The sequence below is a fragment of the Podarcis liolepis genome, assembly GCF_965112155.1.
Source record: "Podarcis liolepis genome assembly, chromosome: 3".
Taxonomy (NCBI): domain Eukaryota; kingdom Metazoa; phylum Chordata; class Lepidosauria; order Squamata; family Lacertidae; genus Podarcis; species Podarcis liolepis.
The window spans coordinates 103421348-103448644 of NC_139557.1; the positions used below are offsets into that span (position 1 = coordinate 103421348).

Genomic DNA, 27297 nt, shown 5'->3' on the forward strand with positions numbered 1-27297 from the left:
GCAACTGCTCTCAAATCAATCTTCTTAAAAAAATGTATTAAGAAGCAGGCTGGGGAGGATTCGGCGCTACCCCACCCGCCTCGCTCTCATAAATACCAAAGTGAGATTGCTTCCAGGGCCACCAGCCCTTCGACTTTCAAGTAGGGAGTGGACACTACTGTGCCGGCTAATTATAAGGATTCAGTTTCCTGGTATGAAGGAATGTGCTACCTGCAGCAAAGGATGCATGAGCGATCAGGAACCAGAGAGGGACGGGGAGGAGGAAGCCGAGCTGAATGCCACATAGAACTGAAGCCGTAGCCCCAGGTTTATACCCACAATCCTGGCCCCTGCCGGGAGACTAATCACTTGGCCATTCTCATTTGCTGTTGTCCAATCAATTCCTGAATGGCAAAACTTCACAATGCGGAGTATGAATTAGAAGGGAGGGGTGGGGGGTGGGATGGTGGAAATAAATGTGGGTGCAGAGGGTTTTTTTGTGGTGGTTGGGGTTTTTTCCCCCCTTCTTTTTTGCAACAATACCAAACTGAGCCTTTGAGAGAGGACAACAGACGGACAAAGGCACGGCGGAAATAGGAGTAACTTTTGGAGGCCCTCATAGCTCTTGTCAATAAGAGTTAGCGCCATAATGGTAGCATTGGCCCCTCTATTGTATTGCAGGACCGTTGTTTGTAAGCTGTTTTATTTTATTTTTGAAAAATAAAGCCATAAAATGGAACATTTTCTGGTTGCCTTTGTCTGGAAAATACTGAATTGGATGTCCTCCTTGTGTGTTTGCTGGATTGTTATTTTTTATGTATATATAATCATTTACAACCTGCATGAAGAACTTACATTTCACTTTCCCTCCCCTCTCTGAAGAATAGGAAAGCATATTGAGCCAGACAGATGTCAGGCCCCTGTTTTAAAATTTAGCTTTGTTTACCCAACAGAATGGAATTCATTACGATGCAAAAATGGCTCAATTTTGTGACCTCTTTTTTTTCATAATCCAAAGTGTCGACAATATCAAAAAGCTCATTTGAAGGTCACAGGTTTATGTATTTATTCTCTTAAGTGTTTCAGAAAATTTATATGGAGAATGCCAAAAGTGGAATATGTGCAAACATAGTCTTCATTGTTTACCCTAACCTTGCCATTATTATCGGATAGACAGTGTGTAGGAAAAAAGCATTAAAAGCTATTATGAGCAATGGAATTTCCCTCCCTTTTCTTACCAGAAGACTTTTCATTTTAGCCCCTGATCTGAAAAGGTCACTTTCTCATTCTTTGCAGTTAGTTCTTTTTATAACTTCTATATTTCAAGCATGAGGAGGGGGAAAAAATCTTTGGTGAAACTATTTTTCATCCCTGCAATGAAATTCATTTTCATTCATTGCATCTGGATGTTTTACATGTAGTTCCAGTCGGCATTTTGATGACATCGACAGCTATAAAAGCTGAATGCAAGGTGGAGTGTTTGTTTGTTTTAAAACCAGGTGCCCCCACCCTGCTTGAATAATATAAAATTGGCAGAATTAATAAATCGTGAACTTAAAAGCATCTTCCTAATCTGAGGATGTGAAATGATTTAATTTTGTTATATATAGTGGCATATGGTTTGACAGGCCAGCTAATATTTAACTGTTACTTAATTCCTCCAGTTCTCTGCCTTTTGTTAAAGGAACTTTTCTGGCTGGATCTTGTTGCTCCGGTCCATGCTAATTGCAGCTTGCATTATATTACAAATGGCTTTGTAAAGAAAACTATACCGTAAACCTGGAAAGTTGCATGTTTCTATTTGCACAAACTTGATGCACTTATTTTGAGAGGGTCATTGCAAAGGGAAGCTGTATAGGCCGTAAGAATGTCCCGTATAATAAGCTTAAACAGAACCTTTTGTCAAGCCCAGTATTCTCAGGCCTGAAAATTAGGCCTCCTTTTCCTAACTGCAAGCTGAAGTGGTTCATTACTGCGGCTTCCTTCGCCGGGCCTTGGCCCAGCCAATCCCCCCCAGTACTCAAGGTCTGTAACTTCCTTAAAAAGGAAGAAGGAAAACAGGCTACACAAAGGTCTTGTTAGCACTTCCTATGCGAAATTAGCAGCTTTCTAAAAGGTACAACTCCAATTACCTCACATAGTGGGGACCCAACAAAGACTCCAGTCTTGCAAGTGACATTCTGTCTTTCTAGAGTTACTTCCCTAATTAGGAGTGAAGAAGGCCTATTCTAGTGAGTGCATCTATTTACAGTGGGGCACAATGCTTTAACTTGAGCGTCTTTCTGAAAGACCAGTGTTAAAAAACACAAGTGCTCTTTTGGCAAAGCTGTCTATGGAGAAGCACCACATTCCTAACGGTTACACCCTCTACAGAAAAAAAGAGAGAGAGATTGAGAGAGGGAGAGAGAGGGAGAGAAAAAAAAAGTGTAGGTCCTTCTACCATCAACCCCCCCCCCCCCACGGTATTGTTCACACTTCAAGATTCGTTTTAGACAATAAAGCTTCTGCCCAGTGAGCGCTGGGAATTACAGTGGACAATGGAGGAGGCATTCTTAAGAGTGTCTAATGATGGGGGGGAAAAGAAAAATATTTATTGCTTTTGACAGTTTCACAAGGGGCAAAAATCCTTGTCATGGTTTAAAGTTTCCACAGCTGTTTGGAGGGGAGGGTGGCGCCTACGGACTGGAAACAGTTCGGCGTCTTTGTTTAGCAGGCCAAGCGCAAAAGGGGCCAAGCTGGGAAATTAAAGATGTAAGTTCATTAAGGTAAGAGAAATTGCGCCAGCGTTGTTGTTGGTACAGGTGTAAGCTGCGGGTCAAGATGGCCCCGACCTATTTGCATATTGCTTGCTTGACATGGGAAGATACCTTTTTCTGAATCCATGTGCAGAGAGAAAAATAGGGAAAGGCTTTATTTCTATATTTATACGTCTATATATATTATATATAGCTCCCTCTTTTTTCTGTAGGCCCCTTTTCACTATAAAGGGCCTCAAAGAGGTTTACAAAACAAGCAACAGAATAAACACATGAGCCAAATAAGTAGGCGTTTTAAACAGCAGATACAGATATAGATAGGCACTTGTACCTTGGCAGATAGTGGTCTACATTCTTTCACATTCTTGTTGGGGAATAAAGCAAGTTTGTCCTTGTTTCCAAATGCAACACATCTGCATTTGTTCAGGAACACATCCATCCATCCATCCATCCATCCATCATTCTTTTCCACCTCTGTTGCCTTTCCCATAGCCTAATTTAGATTGTAAGCGCCTTGTGGGAAGAGACCTGCCTATTATTTATCCGGCATGTAAAAACTCTGCAAAAGCATCACATAGTTGCTTAAATAATTAATAGTGTTGTTGAAGACAATTAGGAAACAGACCCATTTGCACAGATGGGTTATCTATCTGTCTATTTGTGTCTATATGTCTTTCAGTCTATTTGTCTGTCTGTCTGTCTGTCTGTCTGTCTGTCTGTCTGTCAGTCTGTCTGTCTGTCTGTCAGTATCTATCATTTCCCCCACATGGTTTTATCACAGATTTTGACGGCGACACTTCCTTTGCTCTCTTATCTCTCATTAAAAGTTGTTTTGAAAATCCATGGTTCTTGCTGCAAATGAACCCAGATTATTAACATTTATTCCCTGTGGGGCTTTGTTTTGTTTTGTTTTACCTCAGAAGACTGCAGCTTGTTAAGAGGAAGGTTGTTAAATGGTTCTGTTCTTCTCCACAAGGCTCATAGCAAGTGAATTTTTCTTTAAAAATTAATTTCCGAAAGGAAAGCGATCACACTCTGTAGCTGCAATGCTGCTGTAATGTTCATGCTGCCTATATGATCCATACCCAGGAGATAAAAGTAAAATCTGTGCCTAAACTCATCCAAATGGAAGGAACTGACAGCAAAGTCTCAAAGCATGCTTTTTAAAAGTAAGTCTCATTGAAACACAGAGTTGTGTTTGATTCTGAGGCTATAGATCACTTGCATGTGATGATGTCAGTGTGATATTTAATGTGCAATTAGGCTGTAAAGTTAATTTTAATGCTCATTTTCAAATAAGACATGTAAGTCATTATCATTACATTTTGAGAGCTTTAGGCTGTAATCCTAAAAACACTTAACACAAAGTAAACCCCACGGATACAGTGGCACTTGCTTTTTTTTTTTTTGTAAACATGCAGAGAATTGATTGTGCTACATGTTTCATTTCTGGATAGAGAAAGAGAGAGAGGGAGCGCATCATGGATGCAGAACTGAGAGAGTATCTAATTTCATCATTTTGCGAAGCAGTGGTGTTCATAAATGACCTTTTGCACACAATTGTTTTGCAGAGGTCAATTTTTAAACTATTGTTCAGTTTTGTACCTGAGAAGAGAGTGCAGTTTAAAGCTGATGGGCTACTTTTCTGCAATTGCACCCATATTGTGATGCTGCAATGCCCTTGATAGAAAGAAACGGCTGTCTTGAGACAGTGGCATAGCCTGCTTGGAACATTAACGTCCACATATCTATCTGCCCGTTCTCTCATTCAATTTTTAGCGCGTGTGAGAAGCTTTTTAAAGGCAGACTTTTCTATAGCAAGGCTTCCTGATTCAGGCATTCTGCCTCTGTTTCGAAGCCAGGTCTGTTTTGGATAAGTGCTTCATTGTCTCTCATTCTGTCTTGGGCAGAATATTGAAATATTTATCTTGGATTGGGGGGTCTAATTCTGCTCAGCAGACATCAGTCAGAAGTGTTCCATTGACTTGGGGTTGCAAGTCGATCTGTCCTGGGTTTTCTCCCCATTTATTACTCTTGAGCAAGATGCCTTAGGAAAATAGGTGGATAATCTTCAGGAAGTGGGGAACAACAGCCTTGCTAATGCACAGGAGAATCTGCTGTTATCAAAGAGTGGTTTTTCTTCTTCTTCTTTTTGCTCAGACACAAAATAATTATTCTCTTTCCCCCTCCCCATCCTTCCCCCCCCCCCTTTTGGCAACAAACAAGCAGAGAAGCTGATGTCTTTGCATAAGAGAACTGCGGCAGCGACTTGTAACCCTACCAGTCAATTTTTTAAAAGGTAGGCTTAACACTCTCTTTTTCATGTGTGAATAATGGATTCTGTTTTGCTACATAAAGAATTATTTGAAATGGTGCAGCCGAGTTAAAACATACATCCGTTTAAAACCAATTTAGCATTTGCATTCAGAGATATTTCAGATGCCCCATGTTTTATGCAGCTTTCCACTCCTTTTAGCAAAAGGTGAGCTCTCCAAATGATAATTTGGTGTATTTGAAAACATGCCCGCAGAATGGCGTGAGTCTCTTTATTGAGTTACTAACATTTCATATCTGTCCATATTGCTAGCACTTTCTTTCATGCTTTAACTATTTAACCGATCTGTTCTATTTTAAAATTTACAGCAGTGCTCAGAAGCATTAAATATCAGTTATTGTGGAAGGTTTGTGTTTGTATTTTGTTTCATTAAAAAAACAAGCAACATGGAGATGCACCATTTACTAACAACTGCAGTCAAATAAATGACTAACACCACCAAAACGTAACACACCAAATACTAATCACAAGTTTGCAGTAAAGAACACTACAAGTGGAAGTATCACAATACAGTACACTGTATTTGCAACTTGTAAAAAAAGCATAATCTGAAGAGAGAGAATTTGCAATAAAGGAACTTTTATTACAAAAAATATATATTTATTCAAGAAAGAGAAAAAATTTTACCTTGAGGTATGTGCTTTTTATCCAGTATTCATTTACCCAGAAAAGGAGGAAAAATATATTTCCAAATGTATCAGAATGTTGAAGATGTTGCTATCAGTGATGCACCTAGCTGATATATAAATATAGGCTATTACTGCTTAGATGTAATTCCAAGTATAAGCTCAGCCCTGTGACGCTACCTATATTTTAATATTTCTATTCAAGCAGATGTAAAAAATGATATTGAATGGGTAGACATATGCCCATGGACAACACAATATTTACAGATTCAGAGAATCTCACCCCATATAATTTTAGAAATATATCCTGGTGTAGCTAAAATGGATAATTTTTGACAAACACCCCATTCTTAAAAAATATGTACCTGGAAGTAAGATTCCATTAATTCCAACTGAATTTAGGATCACAACCAAGGTAGTGTTTTAGAAATGCCTAGAAGTAGCCATTTCAAATACTCTTACATAATTGTATTAGACTTTTAACAGTATCATAATTCTTAATAAATTGCTATTTTCTAACAAACTTTAGGCTGGGTTTTTAAAAGTGACACCCATTTCCCCCCCCTGTCAATGTTGTTAACATAAAAACATTACATTTATTTGCTCAAAAACTATACGGTTTCTTTTTTACAATTGATGGAATTCAGTTTGAAACAATTAAAAAAAATTGTTCCCTTGGGAAAATATATCAAACATACAGACCAGTCCTAGAAGGAAAAACCACTTTGTCTATGACACTTACTTCCAAGTAAGTGTGCATAGAAAAGAAGTTCCCATTTCTGATTTCTTCTTCTAAGTATACAATTAATTCAATGCATGCAGTCACTAGGAGGGTGTATTTGCAGTGGATATTTGGTTTGGGGTATATAACTGAATGGTTGGGAAAAACTTTTAAAATGCTAAATTATCATCGCTTTGCATATATGTATATATTTGTGTGTGTGTGGAAAATACTCTCATTAAAGAGGTGGATCACGAATCTGAAGAAAGTGTATGAAGTGTAGCATGCAAAACTAAAATGCACTTCCAATTTCCAGGTAAATAAAATTGGAAAATGTTCTTACAAATTCTGCTGTGCTGCATTTTTCTCCTGCCCTCTGCAGTTCTGAATTTCTTCTGCTCCTATTCTGAGGATTAGCAATTTAAGTTATGTATTAAACATATCTGGCAAGCTCAATCTAAGAGTCATTATACATGTTTTAATAGCAAAAAATGTGTCATTGCCAGACACAATTTTAATATTTCAATATATGCTTCTTTCCCTTAATAGCCTGATTAGCAAATTTACTTGGAAGGGTAGTTTTAAGATGCATATTGTGGCCGGCAAAATAAATATTCAAGATACTTCCCCCCTTTTTTTAAAAGGTTTTTTATGCTTAAACTAATTTCTGCAAATCAGTGTGTATTTATTTATTTATTTATTTATTTAAAGTCATTGCTAAGAATATGTACAAAAACTTTGCAATGTACACTATATTTCCAGTCCCTAATTTGAAGGCCCTGGATAGATTATTAGGCCTTGATCCATGAAAAACATATGCACTTATCATTAGTCATGGCATGCTGGCATGGTCTTGAATATTTGAAAAAAAGAAAATAGATATATTTGCTTTTCCATAAGTAAATAAGGCATTTTCATAGTGAGCAAGATAACTGTGATGTCTTTGTGTTTTGGTGTCGTGCCCCACCTAAGAATTATTGTGTTTTTTTTACATGCCAGCTTCAAAAGATCCCTTTCCTATTGACCTGGGAAGTCACAACATCTGTTCAACATCCCCGCAGCTGTGAAAGATGTCATAGGTTAGACCAGGAATGGGAAACTGTTGATCCTCATATGCTGTTGGACTCCAACTCCCATCAGCCTCATGAAGCATGGCCAATGGTTAGGGATAACAGGCGTTGTAGTCCAATAACATCTGGTGGTCATAAGTTCCCCCATCCCTAAACATTACTGCTAAAAATGGCCCCTTCGTGTTGACGTCAGCCCCAAACATGTAGTCAACGCATAGTATCTGATGGCCTTACTTTGTCTATTTCCCTGCCCAACCAATGTGGATGAGGAAACTCACATGATGGTGAAGCTGTGTCATGGAGAGGTGTGGCAGAATGTTGTTGCTTAGTCGTTTAGTCGTGTCTGACTCTTCGTGACCCTATGGGCCAGAGCACGCCAGGCACTCCTGTCTACCACTGTCTCCCACAGTTTGGTCAAACTCATGCTGGTAGCTTCAAGAACACTATCCAACCATCTCATCCTTTGTCGCCCCCTTCTCCTTGTGCCCTCCATCTTTCCCAACATCAGGGTCTTTTCCAGGGAGTCTTCTCTTCTCATGAGGTGGCCAAAGGATTGGAGCCTCAGCTTCACGATCTGCCCATCCAGTGAGCACTCAGGGCTGATTTCCTTAAGAATGGATACGTTTGATCTTCTTGCAGTCCATGGGACTCTCCAGAGTCTCCTCCAGCACCATAATTCAAAAGCATCAATTCTTTGGCGACCAGCCTTCTTTATGGTCCAGCTTTCACTTCCATACATCACTACTGGGAAAACCATAGCTTTTACTATATGGACCTTTGTTGGCAAGGTGATGTCTCTACTTTTTAAGATGCTGTCTAGGTTTGTCATTGCTTTTCTCCCCTGCTTCTTGGGAGAAAAGCAATGACAAACCTAGACAGCATCTTAAAAAGTGGATACATCACCTTGCCTTGTGGCAGAAATGAGAGGGAGAATTCCATATGGAGGTTGCTGTTTTCACCAGCATCACACTGGTGCATGCAATCTGTTGTTCTGGGTACATCAGTGGTCTCAGCTTTATCACTGCCAACACCCACCTTGATCTAGTATAAGATGAAATTGGATTCCTGGTGGCTCTAGCTCACAGGTGTGGAAGATGAGTGGTAGAAAAGTCATGTTGCGACCTGCATGGCTATGAGGATGTTAGAGAGACAGGATGGTTCTTTGGGTTTGGGGTTTTTTCAGTCTAGAAAAATAGCAGGCAAGGGGGAGACATGATAGAGCTGCAAAAGTCTGTATATTGTGTGAAGGAAGTGGATATACAGAAGTGTTTCCTCCCACCTTTCTTTCTCATAACACAAGAACCTGGGTTCAGCCACAGAAAGTGAATGGTGAGAGATTCAGGACAGGCAGAAGGAAGTACTTCTTAACTCAGCCCATAGTTAAACTATGGGATTTGCTACCAATAAAATGTAGCGATAACCACCTATGGCTATAATAGGAGGGGGGGAAACAAGTTCATGGAGCATAAAGTGATCAATAGCTACTAGTCATGATGGCTAAATATTACTTCCAGTGCTATAGGAAGTGATAACAGCTGCTAGGAATCATCTGTGTGGAGAGTGCCATGGGAATAGATTGCTGGATTAGATAGGCCTTTGATTTGATCCAACAGGGTTTATGGGTTGCAATTTAGCAACCCGTGTCTCAGCAAGTATTTGGGTGCCATAAATTAGGTTCTCACAACTTGTGACCAATCTTACAACTTGTGACTCAATAAATCTTACATTTTGACAGCCAGCCTGGTGCTTCAAGAAGGATGGGGACGTCAAGCACCAAATATATCACAAAACAGAGAGAGAGGAGGCAGTGATTATATATGGGGGGAAAACAACAGTGTAATTCTATGCATGCCAGAATTAGAACACGTGTCTACTCCCAGGGAAATGTGCATAAGCTAAGGGCTGCCATATGTCCGGGTTTTCCTGGACACGTCAGGGAATTCGGATGGAAAATGGCATCCAGGCAGATTTTCGGCAAATCGGGAGGAAATAAATGTCTGGGGAAACCCGGACATATGGCAAAGGGGGAGATAATAATAATAATAATAATAATAATAATAATAATAATAATAATAAATTAAAATTTAAGAAAGGTCAAAAACTTTGTTTTTGGGAGATGTTTTTCACTTTTCGGAATATGGCAACCCTAGCATAAACCCAAATGCAGCCCAAAAGTACTGTTCCATTAGGCCAGGACTGAGGAACTTGTGGCCTTCCAGGCATTGTTGGCAGCCCAACTATTTCTGACGCTTGGACATGCTAACATCCAGGTTTCCCATTCCAGCATTAAATCAATATGTGTGTGCACGTCTATGTGTGCATGTGGACCAAATATATTTGCTGTATTTGAAAATATTCACACAGAAAGGTAATTGACACCATAAGTCAGCCTTGGCCAACCTGGTGTCCTCCATATGTTTTGAACTACAACTCCCATCAGCCCCTGTCAGTAGGTGCTGATTGGGACTGTTGGGAGCTGTAGTCCAAAATGTTTTATTTTTTTAAAAAAGAGTGCCGCTCTACAACACAAATAGTTTCAAGGTGGCCTGCAGATACACATAGAGGGCACCAGGTTGGTCCAGGCTGCCGTAAGTATTCAAAAAATGTATGCTATCTCTTGTCACACACCACCCTTCCTCTTTATGGCAGTACAGTCCATTCAGAAGTTTCAGAATTATACCTTAATTGTGCCATAAAGGTGAGGCACTATGGTGGCTGCCACAGCAGAAAACAGCTCCTGAACCCAGCCGATTAAACGGCTCTAGCTGGCTGGCTCCCGGGCTGCCAGGACTGCTGCCGCCAGCGCCGTTAGCAGAGAGGAATCGGGGGTGCCCGGTGTGTTTATCAGAGGAGCCGAAACACCTCCCCCCCCACACACAACCTTGATCGAGCTGGGAAGGCACCCGGCCACTCACCCAACAACCCAGAGGAGCTCCAGGGCCAGGAGGACCGCAGAGCTAACACGAGGAGGGGGAAGGAAAGGGGAAAAGAGGAAGAGAAAGAGAGAAAGAAAAAGGAGCCCCAACCTTACTGTTGCTGCTGCCATCGCTGCTGCTGACGGGAAAGAAGAGGAGAGTACGCACCACTGAGGAGACTGCGGGAACCCCAGAGAAGCCCTCAAGACACAACCCAGATGGGACACAAATGACCGCCTGATCCAGATGTTCTGTAAAAGCCACCAGTCAACAACACCTGTGCAGTTCAGCAACATCAAGGAACCACCACCACTCCAAATCACAACACCCTCCTCCCCAAGAGGACATCAAGCAGGCCTTAAACCAAAAACATCAGTGAGACTGCATTGACACCAACCAGGGAGATGGCAAACATCACTGAGAACACAACACCCCCCCCAACCAAGATGAAAATGAAACAGCAACAAAACAAGAACTGAAGGAAGTGAAAACAAGACTAACAGAACTACTGAAAGCGTTCAGTGACCTGACCTCCAAAGTGGAAACTCTAGAAACAAGAACCAAATACAAGAAAGAATAATAGAGGAGTACCGAGAGAAAAACACACTTGTGAATAATCATAGAATCATAGAATCATAGAGTTGGAAGAGACCACAAGGGCCATCGAGTCCAACCCCCTGCCAAGCAGGAAACACCATCAGAGCACTCCTGACATATGGTTGTCAAGCCTCTGCTTAAAGACCTCCAAAGAAGGAGACTCCACCACACTCCTTGGCAGCAAATTCCACTGTCGAACAGCTCTTACTGTTAGGAAGTTCTTCCTAATGTTTAGGTGGAATCTTCTTTCTTGTAGTTTGGATCCATTGCTCCGTGTCCGCTTCTCTGGAGCAGCAGAAAACAACCTTTCTCCCTCATCTATATGACATCCTTTTATATATTTGAATATGGCTATCATATCACCCCTTAACCTCCTCTTCTCCAGGCTAAACATGCCCAGCTCCCTTAGCCGTTCCTCATAAGGCATCGTTTCCAGGCCTTTGACCATTTTGGTTGCCTTCCTCTGGACACGTTCCAGTTTGTCAGTGTCCTTCTTGAACTGTGGTGCCCAGAACTGGACACAGTACTCCAGGTGAGGTCTGACCAGAGCAGAATACAGTGGCACTATTACTTCCCTTGATCTAGATGCTATACTCCTATTGATGAGGCCCAGAATTGCATTGGCTTTTTTAGCTGCCGCGTCACACTGTTGGCTCATGTCAAGTTTGTGGTCAACCAAGACTTCTAGATCCTTTTCACATGTACTGCTCTCAAGCCAGGTGTCCCCCATCTTGTATTTGTGCCTCTCATTTTTTTTGCCCAAGTGCAATACTTTACATTTCTCCCTGTTAAAGTTCATCTTGTTTGCTTTGGCCCAGTTCTCTAATCTGTCAAGGTCATTTTGAAGTGTGATCCTGTCCTCTGGGGTGTTAGCCACCCCCACCCCCCAGTTTGGTGTCATCTGCAAATTTGATCAGGATGCCCTTGAGTCCATCATCCAAGTCGTTGATAAAGATGTTGAATAAGACCGGGCCCAAGACAGAACCCTGTGGCACCCCACTAGTCACTCTTCTCCAGGATGAAGAGGAACCATTGATGAGCACCCTTTGGGTTCGGTCAGTCAGCCAGTTACAAATCCACTGAGTGGTAGCATAGTCAAGACCACATTTTACCAGCTTCTTTACAAGAATATCATGGGGCACCTTGTCGAATGCCTTGCTGAAATCAAGGTAGGCTACATCCACTGCGTTTCCTTCATCTACCAGGCTTGTAATTCTGTCAAAAAACGAGATCAGGTTAGTCTGACATGACTTATTTTTCAGAAATCCATGCTGACTATTGGTGATCACAGCATTCCTTTCTAGGTGCTCACAGACTGTTTGCTTAATGATCTGCTCCAGAATCTTCCCTGGTATTGATGTCAGACTGACTGGGCGATAATTATTTGGGTCCTCTCTTTCCCCCTTTTTGAAAATAGGGACAACATTTGCCCTCCTCCAGTCTGCTGGGACTTCGCCTGTTCTCCAGGAATTCTCAAAGATGACTGCCAGTGGTTCTGAGATCACATCTGCCAGTTCTTTTAATACTCTTGGATGCAGTTCATCTGGCCCTGGAGACTTGAATACATCTAAACTAGCCAAGTATTCTTGTACTATCTCCTTAGTTATTCTGGGCTGTGTTTCCTCTGCTGACTCATTTGCTCCAAATTCTTCAGGTCGGGCATTGTTTTCTTTATCGGAGAAGACTGAGGCAAAGAAGGCATTGAGGAGTTCAGCCCTTTCTGTGTCCCCTGTTTGCATTTCACCATCTTCTCCTCTGAGTGACCCCACTGTTTCTTTGTTCTTCCTTTTGCTACGGACATACCCATAAAAGCCTTTTTTGTTGCTTTTAACTTCTCTAGCAAGCCTGAGTTCATTCTGTGCTTTAGCTTTTCTGACTTTGTGTCTACATGTGCTGGCTCTTTGTTTGAATTCCTCTTTGGTGGTTTCCCCCCTTTTCCATTTTTTGTACACATCCTTTTTTAATAATAAGTTGGCTGAACTAGAAACCCACCTGGAAAGAATAGAAACAGAAAACACAGAAATGAAAATCAAACAAACAGACCCCGAAGATCGCAGTAGATGCTGCAACATCCACTTCTGCAACTTTCCTGAAAAAGTGGAAGAGAAAAGCCCAGCAAACCTAATTGTTCGTTGGTTGAAAAATACTATCCCAAACCTGGCACTCAAGGTAGACGACCTGGGGAGGGCTCACAGAGCCCTAAAACATATGCCGAACCCCCCCCCCAAGAGACATCATTGTAATAATAATTGTGTGCTTCACACCCTACAAAAAGAAAGAAGAGGTATGGAACAACCTCAGAAACTCAACCAACCTTCGATACGGAGACAACCCAATATTGGCCTTACAGGATTTATCTCAGGACACCCTAAATCGGAGGGAAAGCCTACGCCCATGCACCCAGCATCTCCAAGAAGCAGGGATCAAGTACCGATGGGGCTTCCCCTTCTGCCTCGTTGTAACAACCAACAGAACACAACACAACACATGGCTACCAACATACCCAACACTGGTGTCACAAAGACGCTTAACACCGTCTCACTGACCATCCCCTATCGCAAATGACAGGGAGGACGGCCTGCCCCTGAACAAGGCCCTCCACACCAGCTGAGACTTAGGACCAACCAGCTAAACACCAGAAGGCCCAAAATACCCCTAAAACACCTATATGACTACATATAGGATACTCTTTATAATTTACCCCCAACTCTTTAACCCAAATCTAATCCTAATCCCACTAGTCCCCCACCCGCCACTCGCTAGGTCAGCACAACCCCATTGGTTCGTTAAACAACACAAAGTCAGGCCCACAGGTAAACTTTGCAAAGTCAGAAGCTATGTGCGTCAACACCCCCTCCTCACACCCAAAAAGAACTCACTAATGTCACCAAAATAAAACTTTGCCACACCGCGTTCAGATACCTAGGGGTACAAATAACCAGAAACCTCAATAAATTTTACCTGCACAACTACAAGCCCCTGTGACAACAAATTAACAAAGACCTAAAGAGATGGAACAACATGAATTCCACTCCTTCAGGCAAAATAGCCATGATCAAAATGATCACCCTCCCAAAATTAACCTACCTATTCCAAACCCTCCCAATCTGGATTCCCCCAGCCCAACTCCGCAGATGGCAGAGAAAACTACACTCTTTTTTCTTTTCACATAAAAAGCCAAGAATAAGCCCCAAATACCTGCACCTCCCCACCTCAGAAGGAGGATGGGGAATCCCCAACATAGAAGCATATTACATTGCCAACCAAATATGCCATATAATCCCATATATACTAGAAGATGAGACAAAACAATGGATACACCTAGAGAGGAACACAATTGAAAATACCTGCACCACAGCATACCCACTCCTCCCAAACTAAGGAAAATTCCCACAACACTTAACAGGTACACACAGACCATGCTCAAAGCATGGAAAACAGAAATAGGCAAACTATCCCCAACCCCATCCCCACTAATTCCCCTGGCGTACCACCCATTATTCCACCATGCAGCACAAAACCTCCAGATAAAAACCTGGCAAACCAAAGGTTTATATCGTCTAATATTCTATAAAAATAACAAACTTTGTCAACACAAGAAATACAGGACAAACTAGAAGACACCCAAATGCCCTGGTTAGCACAACACCAATTACATGCCATCTTAAACAATCCAGCAGTAAAATCAGCAGCAACTAGGCCCCTGACAATCTTCGAAAACCTTCTCCTAACAACAAAGGGACACAGTAAAGGGATGGTATCCGCAATATACAAAATACTACTCCAAAATCCCACGAACCCCCTAGATGCAATAAAAAAACAATGGGAGGGTGACATAGGCTATGAGATTAACCCCACTCAATGGACCAGAATGTGGTCTAAACCCCCCTTTAAATCCATATCAACGAAAAGAAAAGAACTCACTCTGAAACTTACCTACAGGTGGTACCTAACACCAAGAAAACTAGCGCTAATACGACCAGGAACCTCACCTAAATGCTGGAGAGGGTGCACCTCCACAGGCACAGGATTTTGAGTGCCCCAAAATCCAACTATTCTGGACAACAGCCATATGAGAAATATGTAAAATAACTAAGCAAGTATTAGAAATCACCCCAGAATTGGCCCTACTAAACATCTTCCAAGACAATAATGCCCACTTACACCACAAAGAACTCATAACCCACTTATTTTCAGCAGCCAGACACATCATAACCAGACACTGGAGAGACCTGTCAGGAGTAAGCATGGACCAATGGTACCAAATAGTATGGGAAACAGCCTTACTAGAAAAATTAACCAATAAACTGAAACTGACACGGGGACAAACAGAAGAAGACACCTTCACCCCGGTATAGCTCCCCTTTATGACATACACAGCCCAACAAGACAATGACAAAAATCCACCAACAACATACAAATCAATATGGCTAACCTGATCCAAAACCCCACTCACACATGAAAACAAAGATCACCACAGCCAATCACAAACAAACAACCACACCCTAGGCCAACCCCAACCTCTCTCACCACCAAAGGAACACAAGTGAATAGCATAGAACCTGCACAAGCAACGCTGACACAAAACCCCACAGATATTAAGTAAAATAGAACTATCGCCACCCCACCCCCACTCACCTTTTCCCCCTCCACCTCTTTCCCACTTTTCTTCCTAATGTCTCAACAAATGAAACTGATCTGTAAAAAATGTTACTTGAAAAAGAGAGAGATTGCACATACTTTTGTAAAGCAAGAAAATCTTTAATAAAAATAAAATAAAATTGTGCTATAAATGTGTGAACCCTCCTGGAGATAATTCGTGGACTTGTACAGGAAAGAAGAAACCATCATTTGTAATCAATATCCAATTAATTCCCTAGGCTTAACAATTTCCACCAATGATTAAAAAACCTCCTGCACTAGAAATATTGTCTTCAGATAGCGTTACTGAGCCCAGGTTTTCTGTAGGACTGACCACTAGAATTATAGCAACTAAACACATGAATAATGCTACATTCATCTGTTTGTCTGTCTATCATCTATATCTATCTATCTATCTATCTATCTATCTATCTATCTATCTATCTATCTATCATCTATCTATCTATCTATCTATCTTCCATCAATTTATTAGTGATCTCCCCACCCCCACCGCCGCCATCAGCCATAATCTAACAAATCTACATGGTTTTTCTTACTCGTGATACTCGTAACTATTGATGGGGTAGAAATTTCTGTTCAGTTTGCATTTAATTAAAACTTTCTGAACAATATGGAAATAAAAAAGAGGCCACCCTTCAAAAATTGCACTTTTAATAGATTTGCAGTTCAGTTCTCCAGCCAAATAAGGTGTGCAAACATGCCCATACTAGGGTAAAGTGTGCAAATAAATGCATAGGTTAGTGAAAATAACGTACAAAATGCAACATGGTAAGGGGAAATTGCTTTTCAAAAATGTGTGCCTTAGCCAAAACTGCATGAAAAGTGTGTTCATTTGGGGGAATGTGCACAAAAATGTTTATAAATTTGTATTTGCAATTTAACCAAAATTCACAAATTGCTGCGGAAATGTTGAGAACTGAATTCAAGACAGGGAAAATTAGAAACAGGCATATTCGCCATTCCCTGCTCTTAACAAAAATAGCCAAGATTTTGAAATGTAGTACATGCCAGCAAATTAATTCTATTGTTTTATTCATTACTCAGATTGCAAAAACAGGGCAGATTACAGCGTAGAAAAATAAAATGGTGCCATCACACTCAAATAAGCAATGAAAGCAGGTAAAATATAACAAATGAAGTTATCATCTGTAACTCTGGACTGTCATACAACTTTGACAGAGAGTCCCATCAATGCCATCAGACTTCTGCAAAGGCAGAGGTATGTTTTCATTTGGCACCTGAAGGTGTGTCAGATGCAGTTGCCAAACAAGGCCGTGCCTTGTTTACAGGTAAAGTTTACAGGTTAGTAATGTTCTTAGGCAATCTGGTAAATCGTATGTACAGTGTACAGTGTACACCAATGCACAGTGAGACATTGGTCATCTCTGCTGTATTGAATGGATGCACCAGATCCTGTGTTGTAAGTGTTTTTCAGTGAAATGAATGCAGCTTAGTCATAGGTTCAGGGTGGGGAAACTCCTCCTCATTTGGCACTCTGTTTGGTCCCCAGGCTGCCCCCTGACTTTCCAGACCCCAGCCTACTATACAAAGGTAAAATTAACATTCATTGCTCCATCCACTTTGCCTCTGGCTCTGTCAGGAGCCTTCCCAAAGCTGGGAAGGTGCTAACTAGACTTAGGGGAGGAGGTGGGAAGAATCTAGCACCTTGCTTACCCAGCTTTGGGAAAGCAGTTTGAGGCCTGCGGAGAGGGGCCCCTCAGATGTTGCCAAGGGCTGCCCAAAATGCCTTGAGGGTTGCATTGGACCACCTTGTGCTATGGGATTGTAGGTGATCAGAACACGAGTCAGCCGTGTGGTATGACTGCAAAAAGGATGGGCAAAATTTTAGGCTGCATCAATAGACGCAGAATTAATGGAACTTTGTTCTGCACTAGTGATATATCATCTGAAGTACAGTGTCCAATTCTGGATCTTGCAGTTTGAATTCTTCTGTGCAAAGCTTGTAAACTGCGGGTGGGGAACCTCTGGCCTGACACAGATCCCAATTTGGCCTTTCCCCCAAACCACACCAACCTACCCTATACCTTATGTGATGTCATGTGTGATGCAGGGAGAGACACTCAATCACAGAGTCGATCCATGCAGAGAGCAGCTTTGCCAGCCCTATGTTTGGTGCTTTGCCAAGCAAAGGGCCGGCAAAACCCCATGCGCTATCGTTCCCAAGTGCCTGGCAGCCAACTGGCTATTGAGTCCTTGGGAAGTGCTGCGCAAGGGACACCTGGGTGGGACAAACCGCCTGTCAGTCATCTGACCTAACGATGCCTGGTGATTGACAAGAGGGTTGTCCAGCCCACCTGTCAACACCAGCCTATGGGGGGTGAGGACAGATAGCGATCAGGCCAAAAAAGGTTCCTTGATCTGGACAAACTGGAACAGTTTCAGAGGAGTACAATGAAGGTGGTCGGTGGGGGGAAAGTCCCATGAGAGGAAAGCTGGAGGAACCAGGTATGCTTAGCCTGGAAAAGAGAAGAGTGAAGTTCAGGTCAATTCTGTGTCCAGGGCAGCTGTTTACCAGCTCCATCTGGTACGCAGGCTGAGACCCTATCTGCCCACGGACTGTCTCGCCAGAGTGGTGCATGCTATGGTTATCTCTCACTTGGACTACTGCAACGCGCTCTATGTGGGGCTACCTTTGAAGGTGACCCGGAAACTACAACTAATCCAGAATGCGGCAGCTAGACTGGTGACTGGGAGCGACTGCCAAGACCACATAACACCGGTCTTGAAAGACCTACATTGGCTCCCAGTACCTTTCCGAGCACAATTCAAAGTGTTGGTGCTGACCTTTAAAGCCCTAAACGGCCTCGGCCCAGTATACCTGAAGGAGCATCTCCACGCCTTTCATTCAGCCCTGACACAGAGGTCCAGTGCCGAGGGCCTTCTGGCAGTTCCCTCATTGCGAGATGCCAAGTTACAGGGAACCAGGCAGAAGGCCTTCTTGGTAGTGGCACCCACCCTGTGGAATGCCCTCCCACTAGATGTCAAAGAGAACAACAACTACCACACTTTTAGAAGACATCTGAAGGCAGCCCTGTTTAGGGAAGCTTTTAATGTTTGATGGACTACTCTATTTTAATATTTTGTTGAAAGCTGCCCAGAGTGGCTGGTGAATAATTAATAATAATAATAATAATAATAATAATAATAATAATAATAATAATAATATATTATTATTATTATTATTATTATTATTATTATTATTATTATTATTATTATTAATATCATCATCATCATCATCATCATCATTAATTATACACTGGGTTGAAGAAAAACCTAGTCATAATCAGTGCAGAACCATTGAAATCAATGGGGAGGGGCTATAGCTCAGTGGTCCCAGGTTCAGTCCCTGGCACTGCAAGGTGGGGTTGGGAGAGACCCCTGCCAGCACTGGGGTGCCTGCCTGACGTCTGCCTGGAGGGTGTGTGTGCCCCATTGAGGTAGTGGTGGTGGAAATACCCAGGGGGGGCATAAAAATGTGGGGGCCAAGGATGATCAGTTGGCAGGGAATAAGAAATGTCCCTATTTTCATCCGAGGAATGTTGGAAGGTCTGTCTATTAAAGGCATGGGGCAGGCACATATTAATAGTCCGTGTGGGGTATCCAATGTTAATTGGACTCAAAGCAAATCCATTGAAACCAATGGACTTTGGTGCATTGAGTTCAAGGGGTCTACTCTGATGTTGTTGGATATTATTGAATAGTACCATGGAATGGGTAAATTCTTAGAATTTGTTCGAAATCTACAGTATTTATGTCTGAGGTAGGCCTTCAAATGCACAAATCATATGCAGTCTTTAGCAGGAGAATGATTATAGCCGTAATGGAAATTCTCAGTGTGGATTTGAACGTTATTGATGTCTGAGTGACAAAATACTTACATATAGCATGTGCCTATGGAGTTGCCTGCGTGATCTCTGAATCCAGACTGCAGAACTGAAAACAATCAGAAAGGAGCCCTTTCTTCATGATGTACTGTTTGCTGTGTTAAGTGTTGGCTTATTTATGCGGAGTTTGGAAAATCTGCCATCGAGCAAGGGGCCATCCATCAGCTAAGGAAATGAAAAGGCATTTGGGAATGGGAATTTGAAGGACCCAGAAAGAGACACGCACAGAGAGAAATAGACAGGAGCCAGTCTCTTCTAAGTTCTTAGTTTGGGCACCAAGTTAAGACACAAAAGCATTTGCAACAACATTGTGGGGAGAAAGAATAAAAGCGAGGCTGTACAGCCATTAAGGCAATTAAGGAAAGATTAAGGTTGCTTTTTGTTGAAAGACCCATTAATCAATAGGCCAGAATTCACAGCATGTTGCAAAACATAAATCTACAAAAAAAAGAAGGGAAAAAAGGAAGAGGGGGCAGGGTGGGGGCACAGACCAAACCACTGGCCCCAATTCAGAGTTCCTCTTGAGAAGCAGTGGACTGTGTATAAGCTGCTGCATTCAAGGATCAGCTCTGATAATACTGATCACCTCTCTCTCTCTCTCTCTCTCTCACACACACACACACACATTCTCTCTCTCTCTCTCTCTCTCTCTCTCTCTCTCTCTCTCTCTCGGCAAGAGTGTGGCAGTAGGGATACCTGAAGCCACACATGCACACCCAAAGGAGATAAGAATTTAATGCTACCAATTAGTGCTATGACGAATCTTGCCTTCAGATTTCCAGATGATTTTTTGTCCCATGTGAAAGAGGCTGGATTCCTCTTGTCTCTGCCTCTTTCTCAGGAGGCTTGAGAAATTCACAAAATTTGCAGTTTACATTTGCCTTACACGTGACGTGGCCAAGCGGGTGTGAGTAAGTGAACAGCCTCTTTCATGGTGCAATTATTTCTTGGCACTCTGCAATCTTCCCAGCCCACACTTCCTAAAAGCTCCATGATGTCCATGTTCGCTGAGCTTTCCGGTGAATGCAGGCACTTTGGAAGGCTGAAGGGTGCAGACTGCAAGAGTGCGGATGGGCAGAATGCACTCACAAAAGGTTAGACAAACCAAAATGCTTGTTTACAAAGCTATTGCACTACCAACCTTACTGTATGCTTGTGAAACATGGACCACTTACAGACGCCATCTCCTACTTCTCGAAAGATTCCATCAACAGTGTCTCCGAAATTTTTTACACATCACTTGGGAATACAGGTGAACTAATACCAATAATACTAATACTGGGAAAAGCAAAGATCACCAGTGTTGAAGCAATGATTCTTCAACATCAACTTTGTTGGACTGGTCATGTTGTTTGGGTGCCTGATTATCATCTTCCAATGCAACTACTCTATTCCAAACTTAAAAATGGAAAGTGTAATGCTGGTGGTCAACAAAAGAGGTTTAAAGACAAGGCAAATTTTTAAAAATGTAGTATAAGCACCAACAATTAGGAAACACTGGCCTGCGAGCATTCCAATTGGAGAACAGCGTTTACTAAAGGTGTCATGGGCTTTGAAGACACTCGAACTCAGGACACAAGGGAGAAATGTGCTAAGAGGAAAGGCATGCTTGGCAAATCCACACCGTGATCAACTCCTGCCCAGAAACCAATGCCCCCACTGGGGAAGGATGTGTGGATCCAGAATTGGCCTCCACAGTCACTTATGGACTCATTGTTAAAACCGTGTTTATGGAAGACAATCTTACTCGGCTATGAGTGATCAAGAAAGAAAGAAAGAAAGAAAGAAAGAGAAGACACTGGTCACCTGGGAAGTAAGGCAAATGCGATAAAAAGCCAACATCCCACGCATTATTCGCTTGGATAATTTTCTAACTAAGTTTACTTTCTCATTCATTGAGGATAAATGGTCTTGGAAACATCTTGGCACATTGCTAGGACAAAGTTTGTGTTCAGAGGTTCGTGTGCATTGGATGCATCATTCTTCTATGTGAACTGTTTTTCCCCATGAGGGATTGCAATGTATGAAAGCAGTAACTAAATATATCTTAAGCCAAATGATGTGGAGGCGTCGTAGTGAAAATTCCTGTTGTTTTGCATAAATCAAAGGCCTCTGTAAACAGGCAGGTTTTCAGCACGCACTGAAACTGCACAATCATTGGCACATGTCTTCTTTTTAAACACGTTCACTGTAAACCTATACCCGTCTACCTGGGAGTAAGCCCCTTGGAATTCAGAGAGACTTACTATGCCCAACATGCCTGTCTCTGCCCCTCCCTCTTCTGGTCCTGGGAGACTAGGGGGAGGAGAGATGGTCACAGCCAGAGGGGGAGACACCCTGGCTTCGTCACCAGCCTGACTCATCTCTGCCTCTTGGCCTCCCTCTTCTCCGGCTTCCGCCTCTGCTTCTGATTTGGGATTTCTCTCTGCCATTGACTCTCCCTGCTCACCACGCCCTGTTACCTCTTCAGCTTCTGACACCTCCTCCTCCTCCCAGGCTTCTCCTTCTGACCACTCATCATAGTCCCACCACCAGTCCCCTGGCTCTGAGTCTTCTTCCCATGGGGGTTCCCCAGCTGGTGCCTCCCACTTTTCCTCTGTGTCCAGCCAGTCTACAACAGGAAGGAAGACAGCTTCCAGCTATTCCTCTTCCCTCTGGAGCCTGCCACATCCACCCAAATCTGCTCCAAGGGGTCCTTCAACCCTCCAGAGCAGATTTTGGGGAGATGAGGTGCTATGGAGGGTGGGGAGTGCTGAAAATTGCCTTGCTTGGTATTCGGCTGACTGATACTTTTCGTCAGCACAGTGGTGCCACTTGAACCCCCCGATATTTCCTTTTTAACTCTGATTTGTGGGAGAATATTTAGTTATTGAATTAATACATCTACTTGAAAAAACCTATTTGACTCTACCCAAGAGCAAGTCCTGCTATGATGATGATTCACAGAAGGGCCATTTCCACAAGCTTCTGGAACAAGCTTCCCTCAAAGGCGTATCTGTCTCTCACATTATCGAGTTCTTTCAGGCACCAACTCAAAACATTTTATCTATCCAGGCTTTTGCAGTTCAATAAATAGAAGATGAACTCCTAATTAGCACCGTTTGTACTCCTTTTTAATACTTTGGTACTAAATTTTTAGTGCCTATGTGTTTTTAGCTCTGTTTTCAAATGTTTGGTGTACATTGCCTCAGTGGCATAGCTATTAACATGAGTTTGACCAAACTGCGGGACGCAGTTGAAGACAAGAGTGCCTGGTGTGCTCTGGTCCATGGGGTCATGAAGAGTCGGACATGACTAAACGACTAAACAGCAACAACAACACACATACATACATAATTTTATTTGCATGCTGCCTTTCCACAGTTCAAACCATGTTCAAGGCCGGTTACAACATGTAAAAAACACACAACAAAAGTAGTCATAAACAAGAAACAAAACATTAAAAAGTACAAAACCAAACCAAACAATTTCTACATTAATTACAACAAAATCTAAAATAAAGATGCAAAAAACCAACACACACAAAAAATCCCAAACAACATTCTAGTCCAAAAGTCTGTTCAGCATCCTCAGCTTTTGTAGCTGGAGTCAGTCAGTGCTCCATCCTCCTACCCAAGTGGAAAGATGCCTGCAAGGCAGGGAGCAGGTCTTTCAGGATTCATGGCCAAGGTGGTAATCAGACTACCTAACACTGAGCCCAGATCATTGGTCCATCTAGCTCAGTGTTGTTTAGATTTGGATTGGATTTTGGATTTGATATCCCGCTTTATCACTACCCTAAGGAGTCTCAAAGCGGCTCACAATCTCCTTTCCCTCCCCCCCCCACCACAAACACTCTGTGAGGTGAGTGGGGCTGAGATACTTCAGAGAAGTGTGACTAGCCCAAGGTCACCCAGCAGCTGCATGTGGAGGAGTGGGGAATCGAACCCCGTTCACCAGATTACAAGTCCACCGCTCTTAACCACTACACCACTGACTAGCAGCCACTCTCCACAGTCTGAAGCAGGTGCTTTTCCCATCCTGACCTAGAGATTACATGATTTGAACATGGGACCTTCTGCATGCAAATAAGCCCAAAGTTGATGATAAGCGAGATCATGGCTCAGGTGGGATTAGAATCATAGCCTTTCCCATTCATAGCCACTGCATTATCTGGCTGCATGAAAGTAACTCTCCTATTTGCTCCACACCAAGGCCTGCCCAATCAGAGAACTCTCCTATTGCTTCTGAAACGTGCTCCAGCTAGGGGAAGTGATCTTCCAGGGGAAGTGAGGTTTCACAGAATGGAAGCTGCTACAACGACCATTTCTGTTAAGAGCAGCTGTTAGCTTCTGCTGCTAATCCTAGTGCCTCCTGTTCTTCCAGCGGCTACCAATCAACCTGTTGCATACCACAGACTGAGGTTTTTGCCTTGTTATTTATTTTGCTTCTCGTTGGGAATGAGGTAGCCCTTTCCAATGAAAATATCCTGTTCCGAAAGGTCTCTTCCAACCCGCAGAGAGAAAGAGAGAGAGGAGATACAGAGGAAGGAAGAGGTAGGAAAGGTCACTGAATCATAGAATTGTAGAGTTGGAAGGAACCCCAAAGGTAATCTAATCCAACCCCCAGCAAGGTCTGTTCATTCACAAAAGGGAAATTAGGATCCAAACCTTTGTCTTCTTTCTTCCTTTAACTTGTTCTGTTTGCTAGTCTTATGACACACATGCTGATGACCATTTATTTCCCAGCAACTTGTCTTCTGGAGTGGCAAGAAAGGAAACCCATTGCTATGCACTTCCCATCTTCAGCTGGGCATTCCAATAGGAAGGGAGGTCAGTTGTTAATTCAGATTGCTGCTCTTCCTTTGAGCAACTAATTGAAATAATTGAAATAATTCTAGTTACAGGTAGGTAGCTGTGTTGGTCTGCCAACTGAAACAGAAGTCACCAGACCCTTATATATAGTGAGAGGGTAAAGCTATTTTTAGCCATCTCACCCCTTGTTTTTTCCTGTAAGACCACTTGCAGTCGTTAACAGTCGTCAACAGGTTTACCACACCTATCAGCCAATCACCCATTCCCACTACCCTTCTGACCCCTCCCCACCCTGTCACTATATATGTGAGAGAGTGGGGACTTTCATTTTCAGTGCATCTGAAGATGTCTGCATGCACACGAAAGCTCATACCAATAACAAACTTAGTTGGTCTCTAAGGTTCCTCTACTGGAAGGATTTTTTATTTATTTTTAATTGAAATAAGTTGTACCAAGCAGCTACTCAGGCATATCTACCCAGTCATACCCATTGCAAAAGAAGAAGAAGAAGAAGAAGAAGAAGAAGAAGAAGCAGCAGCAGCAGCTATCGTGGCTATCAGTGAGATGCTGTAATTGAGAATCACTGGCTTTGCAAGATGCCTTCAGGCTCCTATTCTGGGGTGGAAATGGGGAAGATGGGGTCTTAATATGCTAATTAAGAAAGGGAACAGAGTGGGAGGGCAAGCCGCACATGTTAAAACCTGCACCTGAAATAATTGGAAATTGGCTTAAAGTGGAGGCGTGTAACCTGATTGATTTGCCAGCTCCAGGGCATGTTGCTTCATCTTTGGAGTCAGGGTCATCATGCAATCCCTAATGTAACAGATGTAGTTTGAGAGGGAGCCGTCACTGGCGGGATGGAGCTGACAGCTCAAGCGTTTGCAGAGATGACTGCAACACGGCCAAGGGAATAATTATTTGGGAATGCCTTCGGGTTTGTGATTTTTACACAAGGCAGAAAACATTCTGCGCCCTACCCCAAGATGCCTGGAGTGTGTTAGAAGGCTGGTTGTTTTTTAATCACCTGAAAGCTATTGTTTTGGATGTTTCAAGATGGAAGATGGGTCAAAAACAGAGGGAGGTCTTGTTTCAAGGCTAAAATAAGCTAGGAATATGCCAGCCTTCCACTCATAATGCCAACAACCTCTTGTGTCACAAGTTCCATGGAGGCAGTTAGTTGTTTTTGTTATTTCTACCCATGGTGTTTTAAGTTGCAAATGAAGGGGCTAATAATTTTAAAAATAAATGTATCTGGTTGTTGTTTTTAAATCAGGGGTGTGGAAGCTGTGGATCCCCAGATGTGGCTGGGCTCAAACTCCCATCAGCCAGCATGGTCCATAGCCAAGCATGATGGGATTTGTAGCCTAACATCTGAGGAGTCAGGTGCTTCCCATCCCTGTTTTTCAAAAGCACAACATTTGTCCCTTCATCCTGTTAACTCTAGTCTTTCACCCATACTTTTTTCTAACAGTGGTTTGAAACCACAATAGTTTCCCTAACAATATTCTAAAGCACCCCAGAAAGATGGGCGTCTAATCTTTTTCTGAAAAGCTGCAAGGCTGGCTTCCTGAGGAACCTTGTCTGTGGGAAAGAGAAAGTGATGGAATTGGAATGAAAATCTAAACAACAGAGGAGGATGGCTAGGTTGCCTGTTGGTGGTGGGAGGAAGCAGAGATAAATAATGTAATTTATTTTTAAGCAGTGGTTGTATCTGGACAGAGGTCCCTGGACCGCAAAGGGGATGGAAACCATCTTGTCTACTCACCATGGTACAGATGTGAATTCTTGAAGGCCATTCTAATTATCTGTTTGGTAAATTTATAGGCTCCCACTGTTCAGTATAAAGACATACCCTCCAACATTTCTCCAATGAAAATATGGACACCCTATTCAACTACAACAACAATTTTATTATTTATACCCCACCCATCTGACTGGTTGCCCCAGCCACTCTAGGTCGCTTCCAACATATATAAAAGCATAATAAAACATTTTTTAGAAAACCTCCCCTATACAGGGCTGCCTTCTGTTGTCTTCTAAAGGTTGTATAGTTATTTTTTTCCTTGGCTGGGGGATCAGATAACTCCATGCTCTCTAACATTTCTCCAATGAAAATAGGAAAAGTGGGACATTCTGGAATCAAATCAGAAACCAGGATGGCTTCTGTAAATCTGGGACTGTCCTTGGAAAATAGGGACACTTGGAGGGTCTGAGAAGACGGCAAGAATAAGGGTAAAAAGAGATACCATCAAATTCATCCTTAAAATAATGAAGGGCAGCTGCTCATAAGAAGTTGTCAAAATCCAACAGAGCCATAAGACAGTGAACTCAGATCTCTATCCTCATTCCAGGTAAGCAAGAGGCATAGGAGCTGACTCTTAGGGGTTGAGGGGTCTTCAGCTCCCCCAATAAAATATTTGAGGGCCCCAGCCCCCCCCCAAGTTAATGGGCATTGCCATTCATGTATGCCACATCATGTGATTGATTATGTGTGACGGGGCTTACCTGCCCCCCCTATTTTATTCAAGTTTTATATATGCTGGGAGCTGCCCAGAGTGGCTGGGGAAACACACCCAGATGGGTGGGGTGTAACTAATAAAATTATTATTATTATTATTATTATTATTATTATTATTATTATTAGGCATCCCGGCAACTCTGGTAAGAGGCCTTATCAAAGTTCAAGGACACACCCCAGCCAAGCAAAAATACAGAGGATGTGAAGCAGGGCCAATTGAAGGCGTGGCTGGGGAGGGGGTGTGGCTTGTGGAGAGTTAGGAGAGTCGATTGAGACACAGTTGGAGTATCCTGGCCCAAAGGTTCCTCACTATTTGTGCAGGCTATTTTGGGAAGGCATCAGAAGCACCATAAGTGAGATCAAGAGGCGCAAACTGCAAATGAATCCAATCATGATGCCGTTAGGCCACATTAGCCAGTA

General features: G+C 42.6%; 1 long non-coding RNA gene across 4 annotated transcripts in view; it reads left to right on the forward strand.

Moving 5' to 3' along the window:
* The first annotated feature begins 2640 nt into the window (after positions 1-2640).
* LOC310702909 overlaps positions 2641-27297 on the forward strand; it is a 50977-nt gene continuing 26320 nt past the window's right edge. For 3 of the 4 annotated variants that reach the window (XR_014523776.1, XR_014523777.1, XR_014523778.1), the window contains exons 1-2: positions 2641-2744; positions 4965-5034. This is a non-coding gene — a long non-coding RNA (uncharacterized lncRNA). Of the gene's footprint in view, positions 2745-3665; positions 3905-4961; positions 5035-27297 lie in introns of those variants that run through there. The other variant, XR_014523779.1, reaches the window with a different exon arrangement.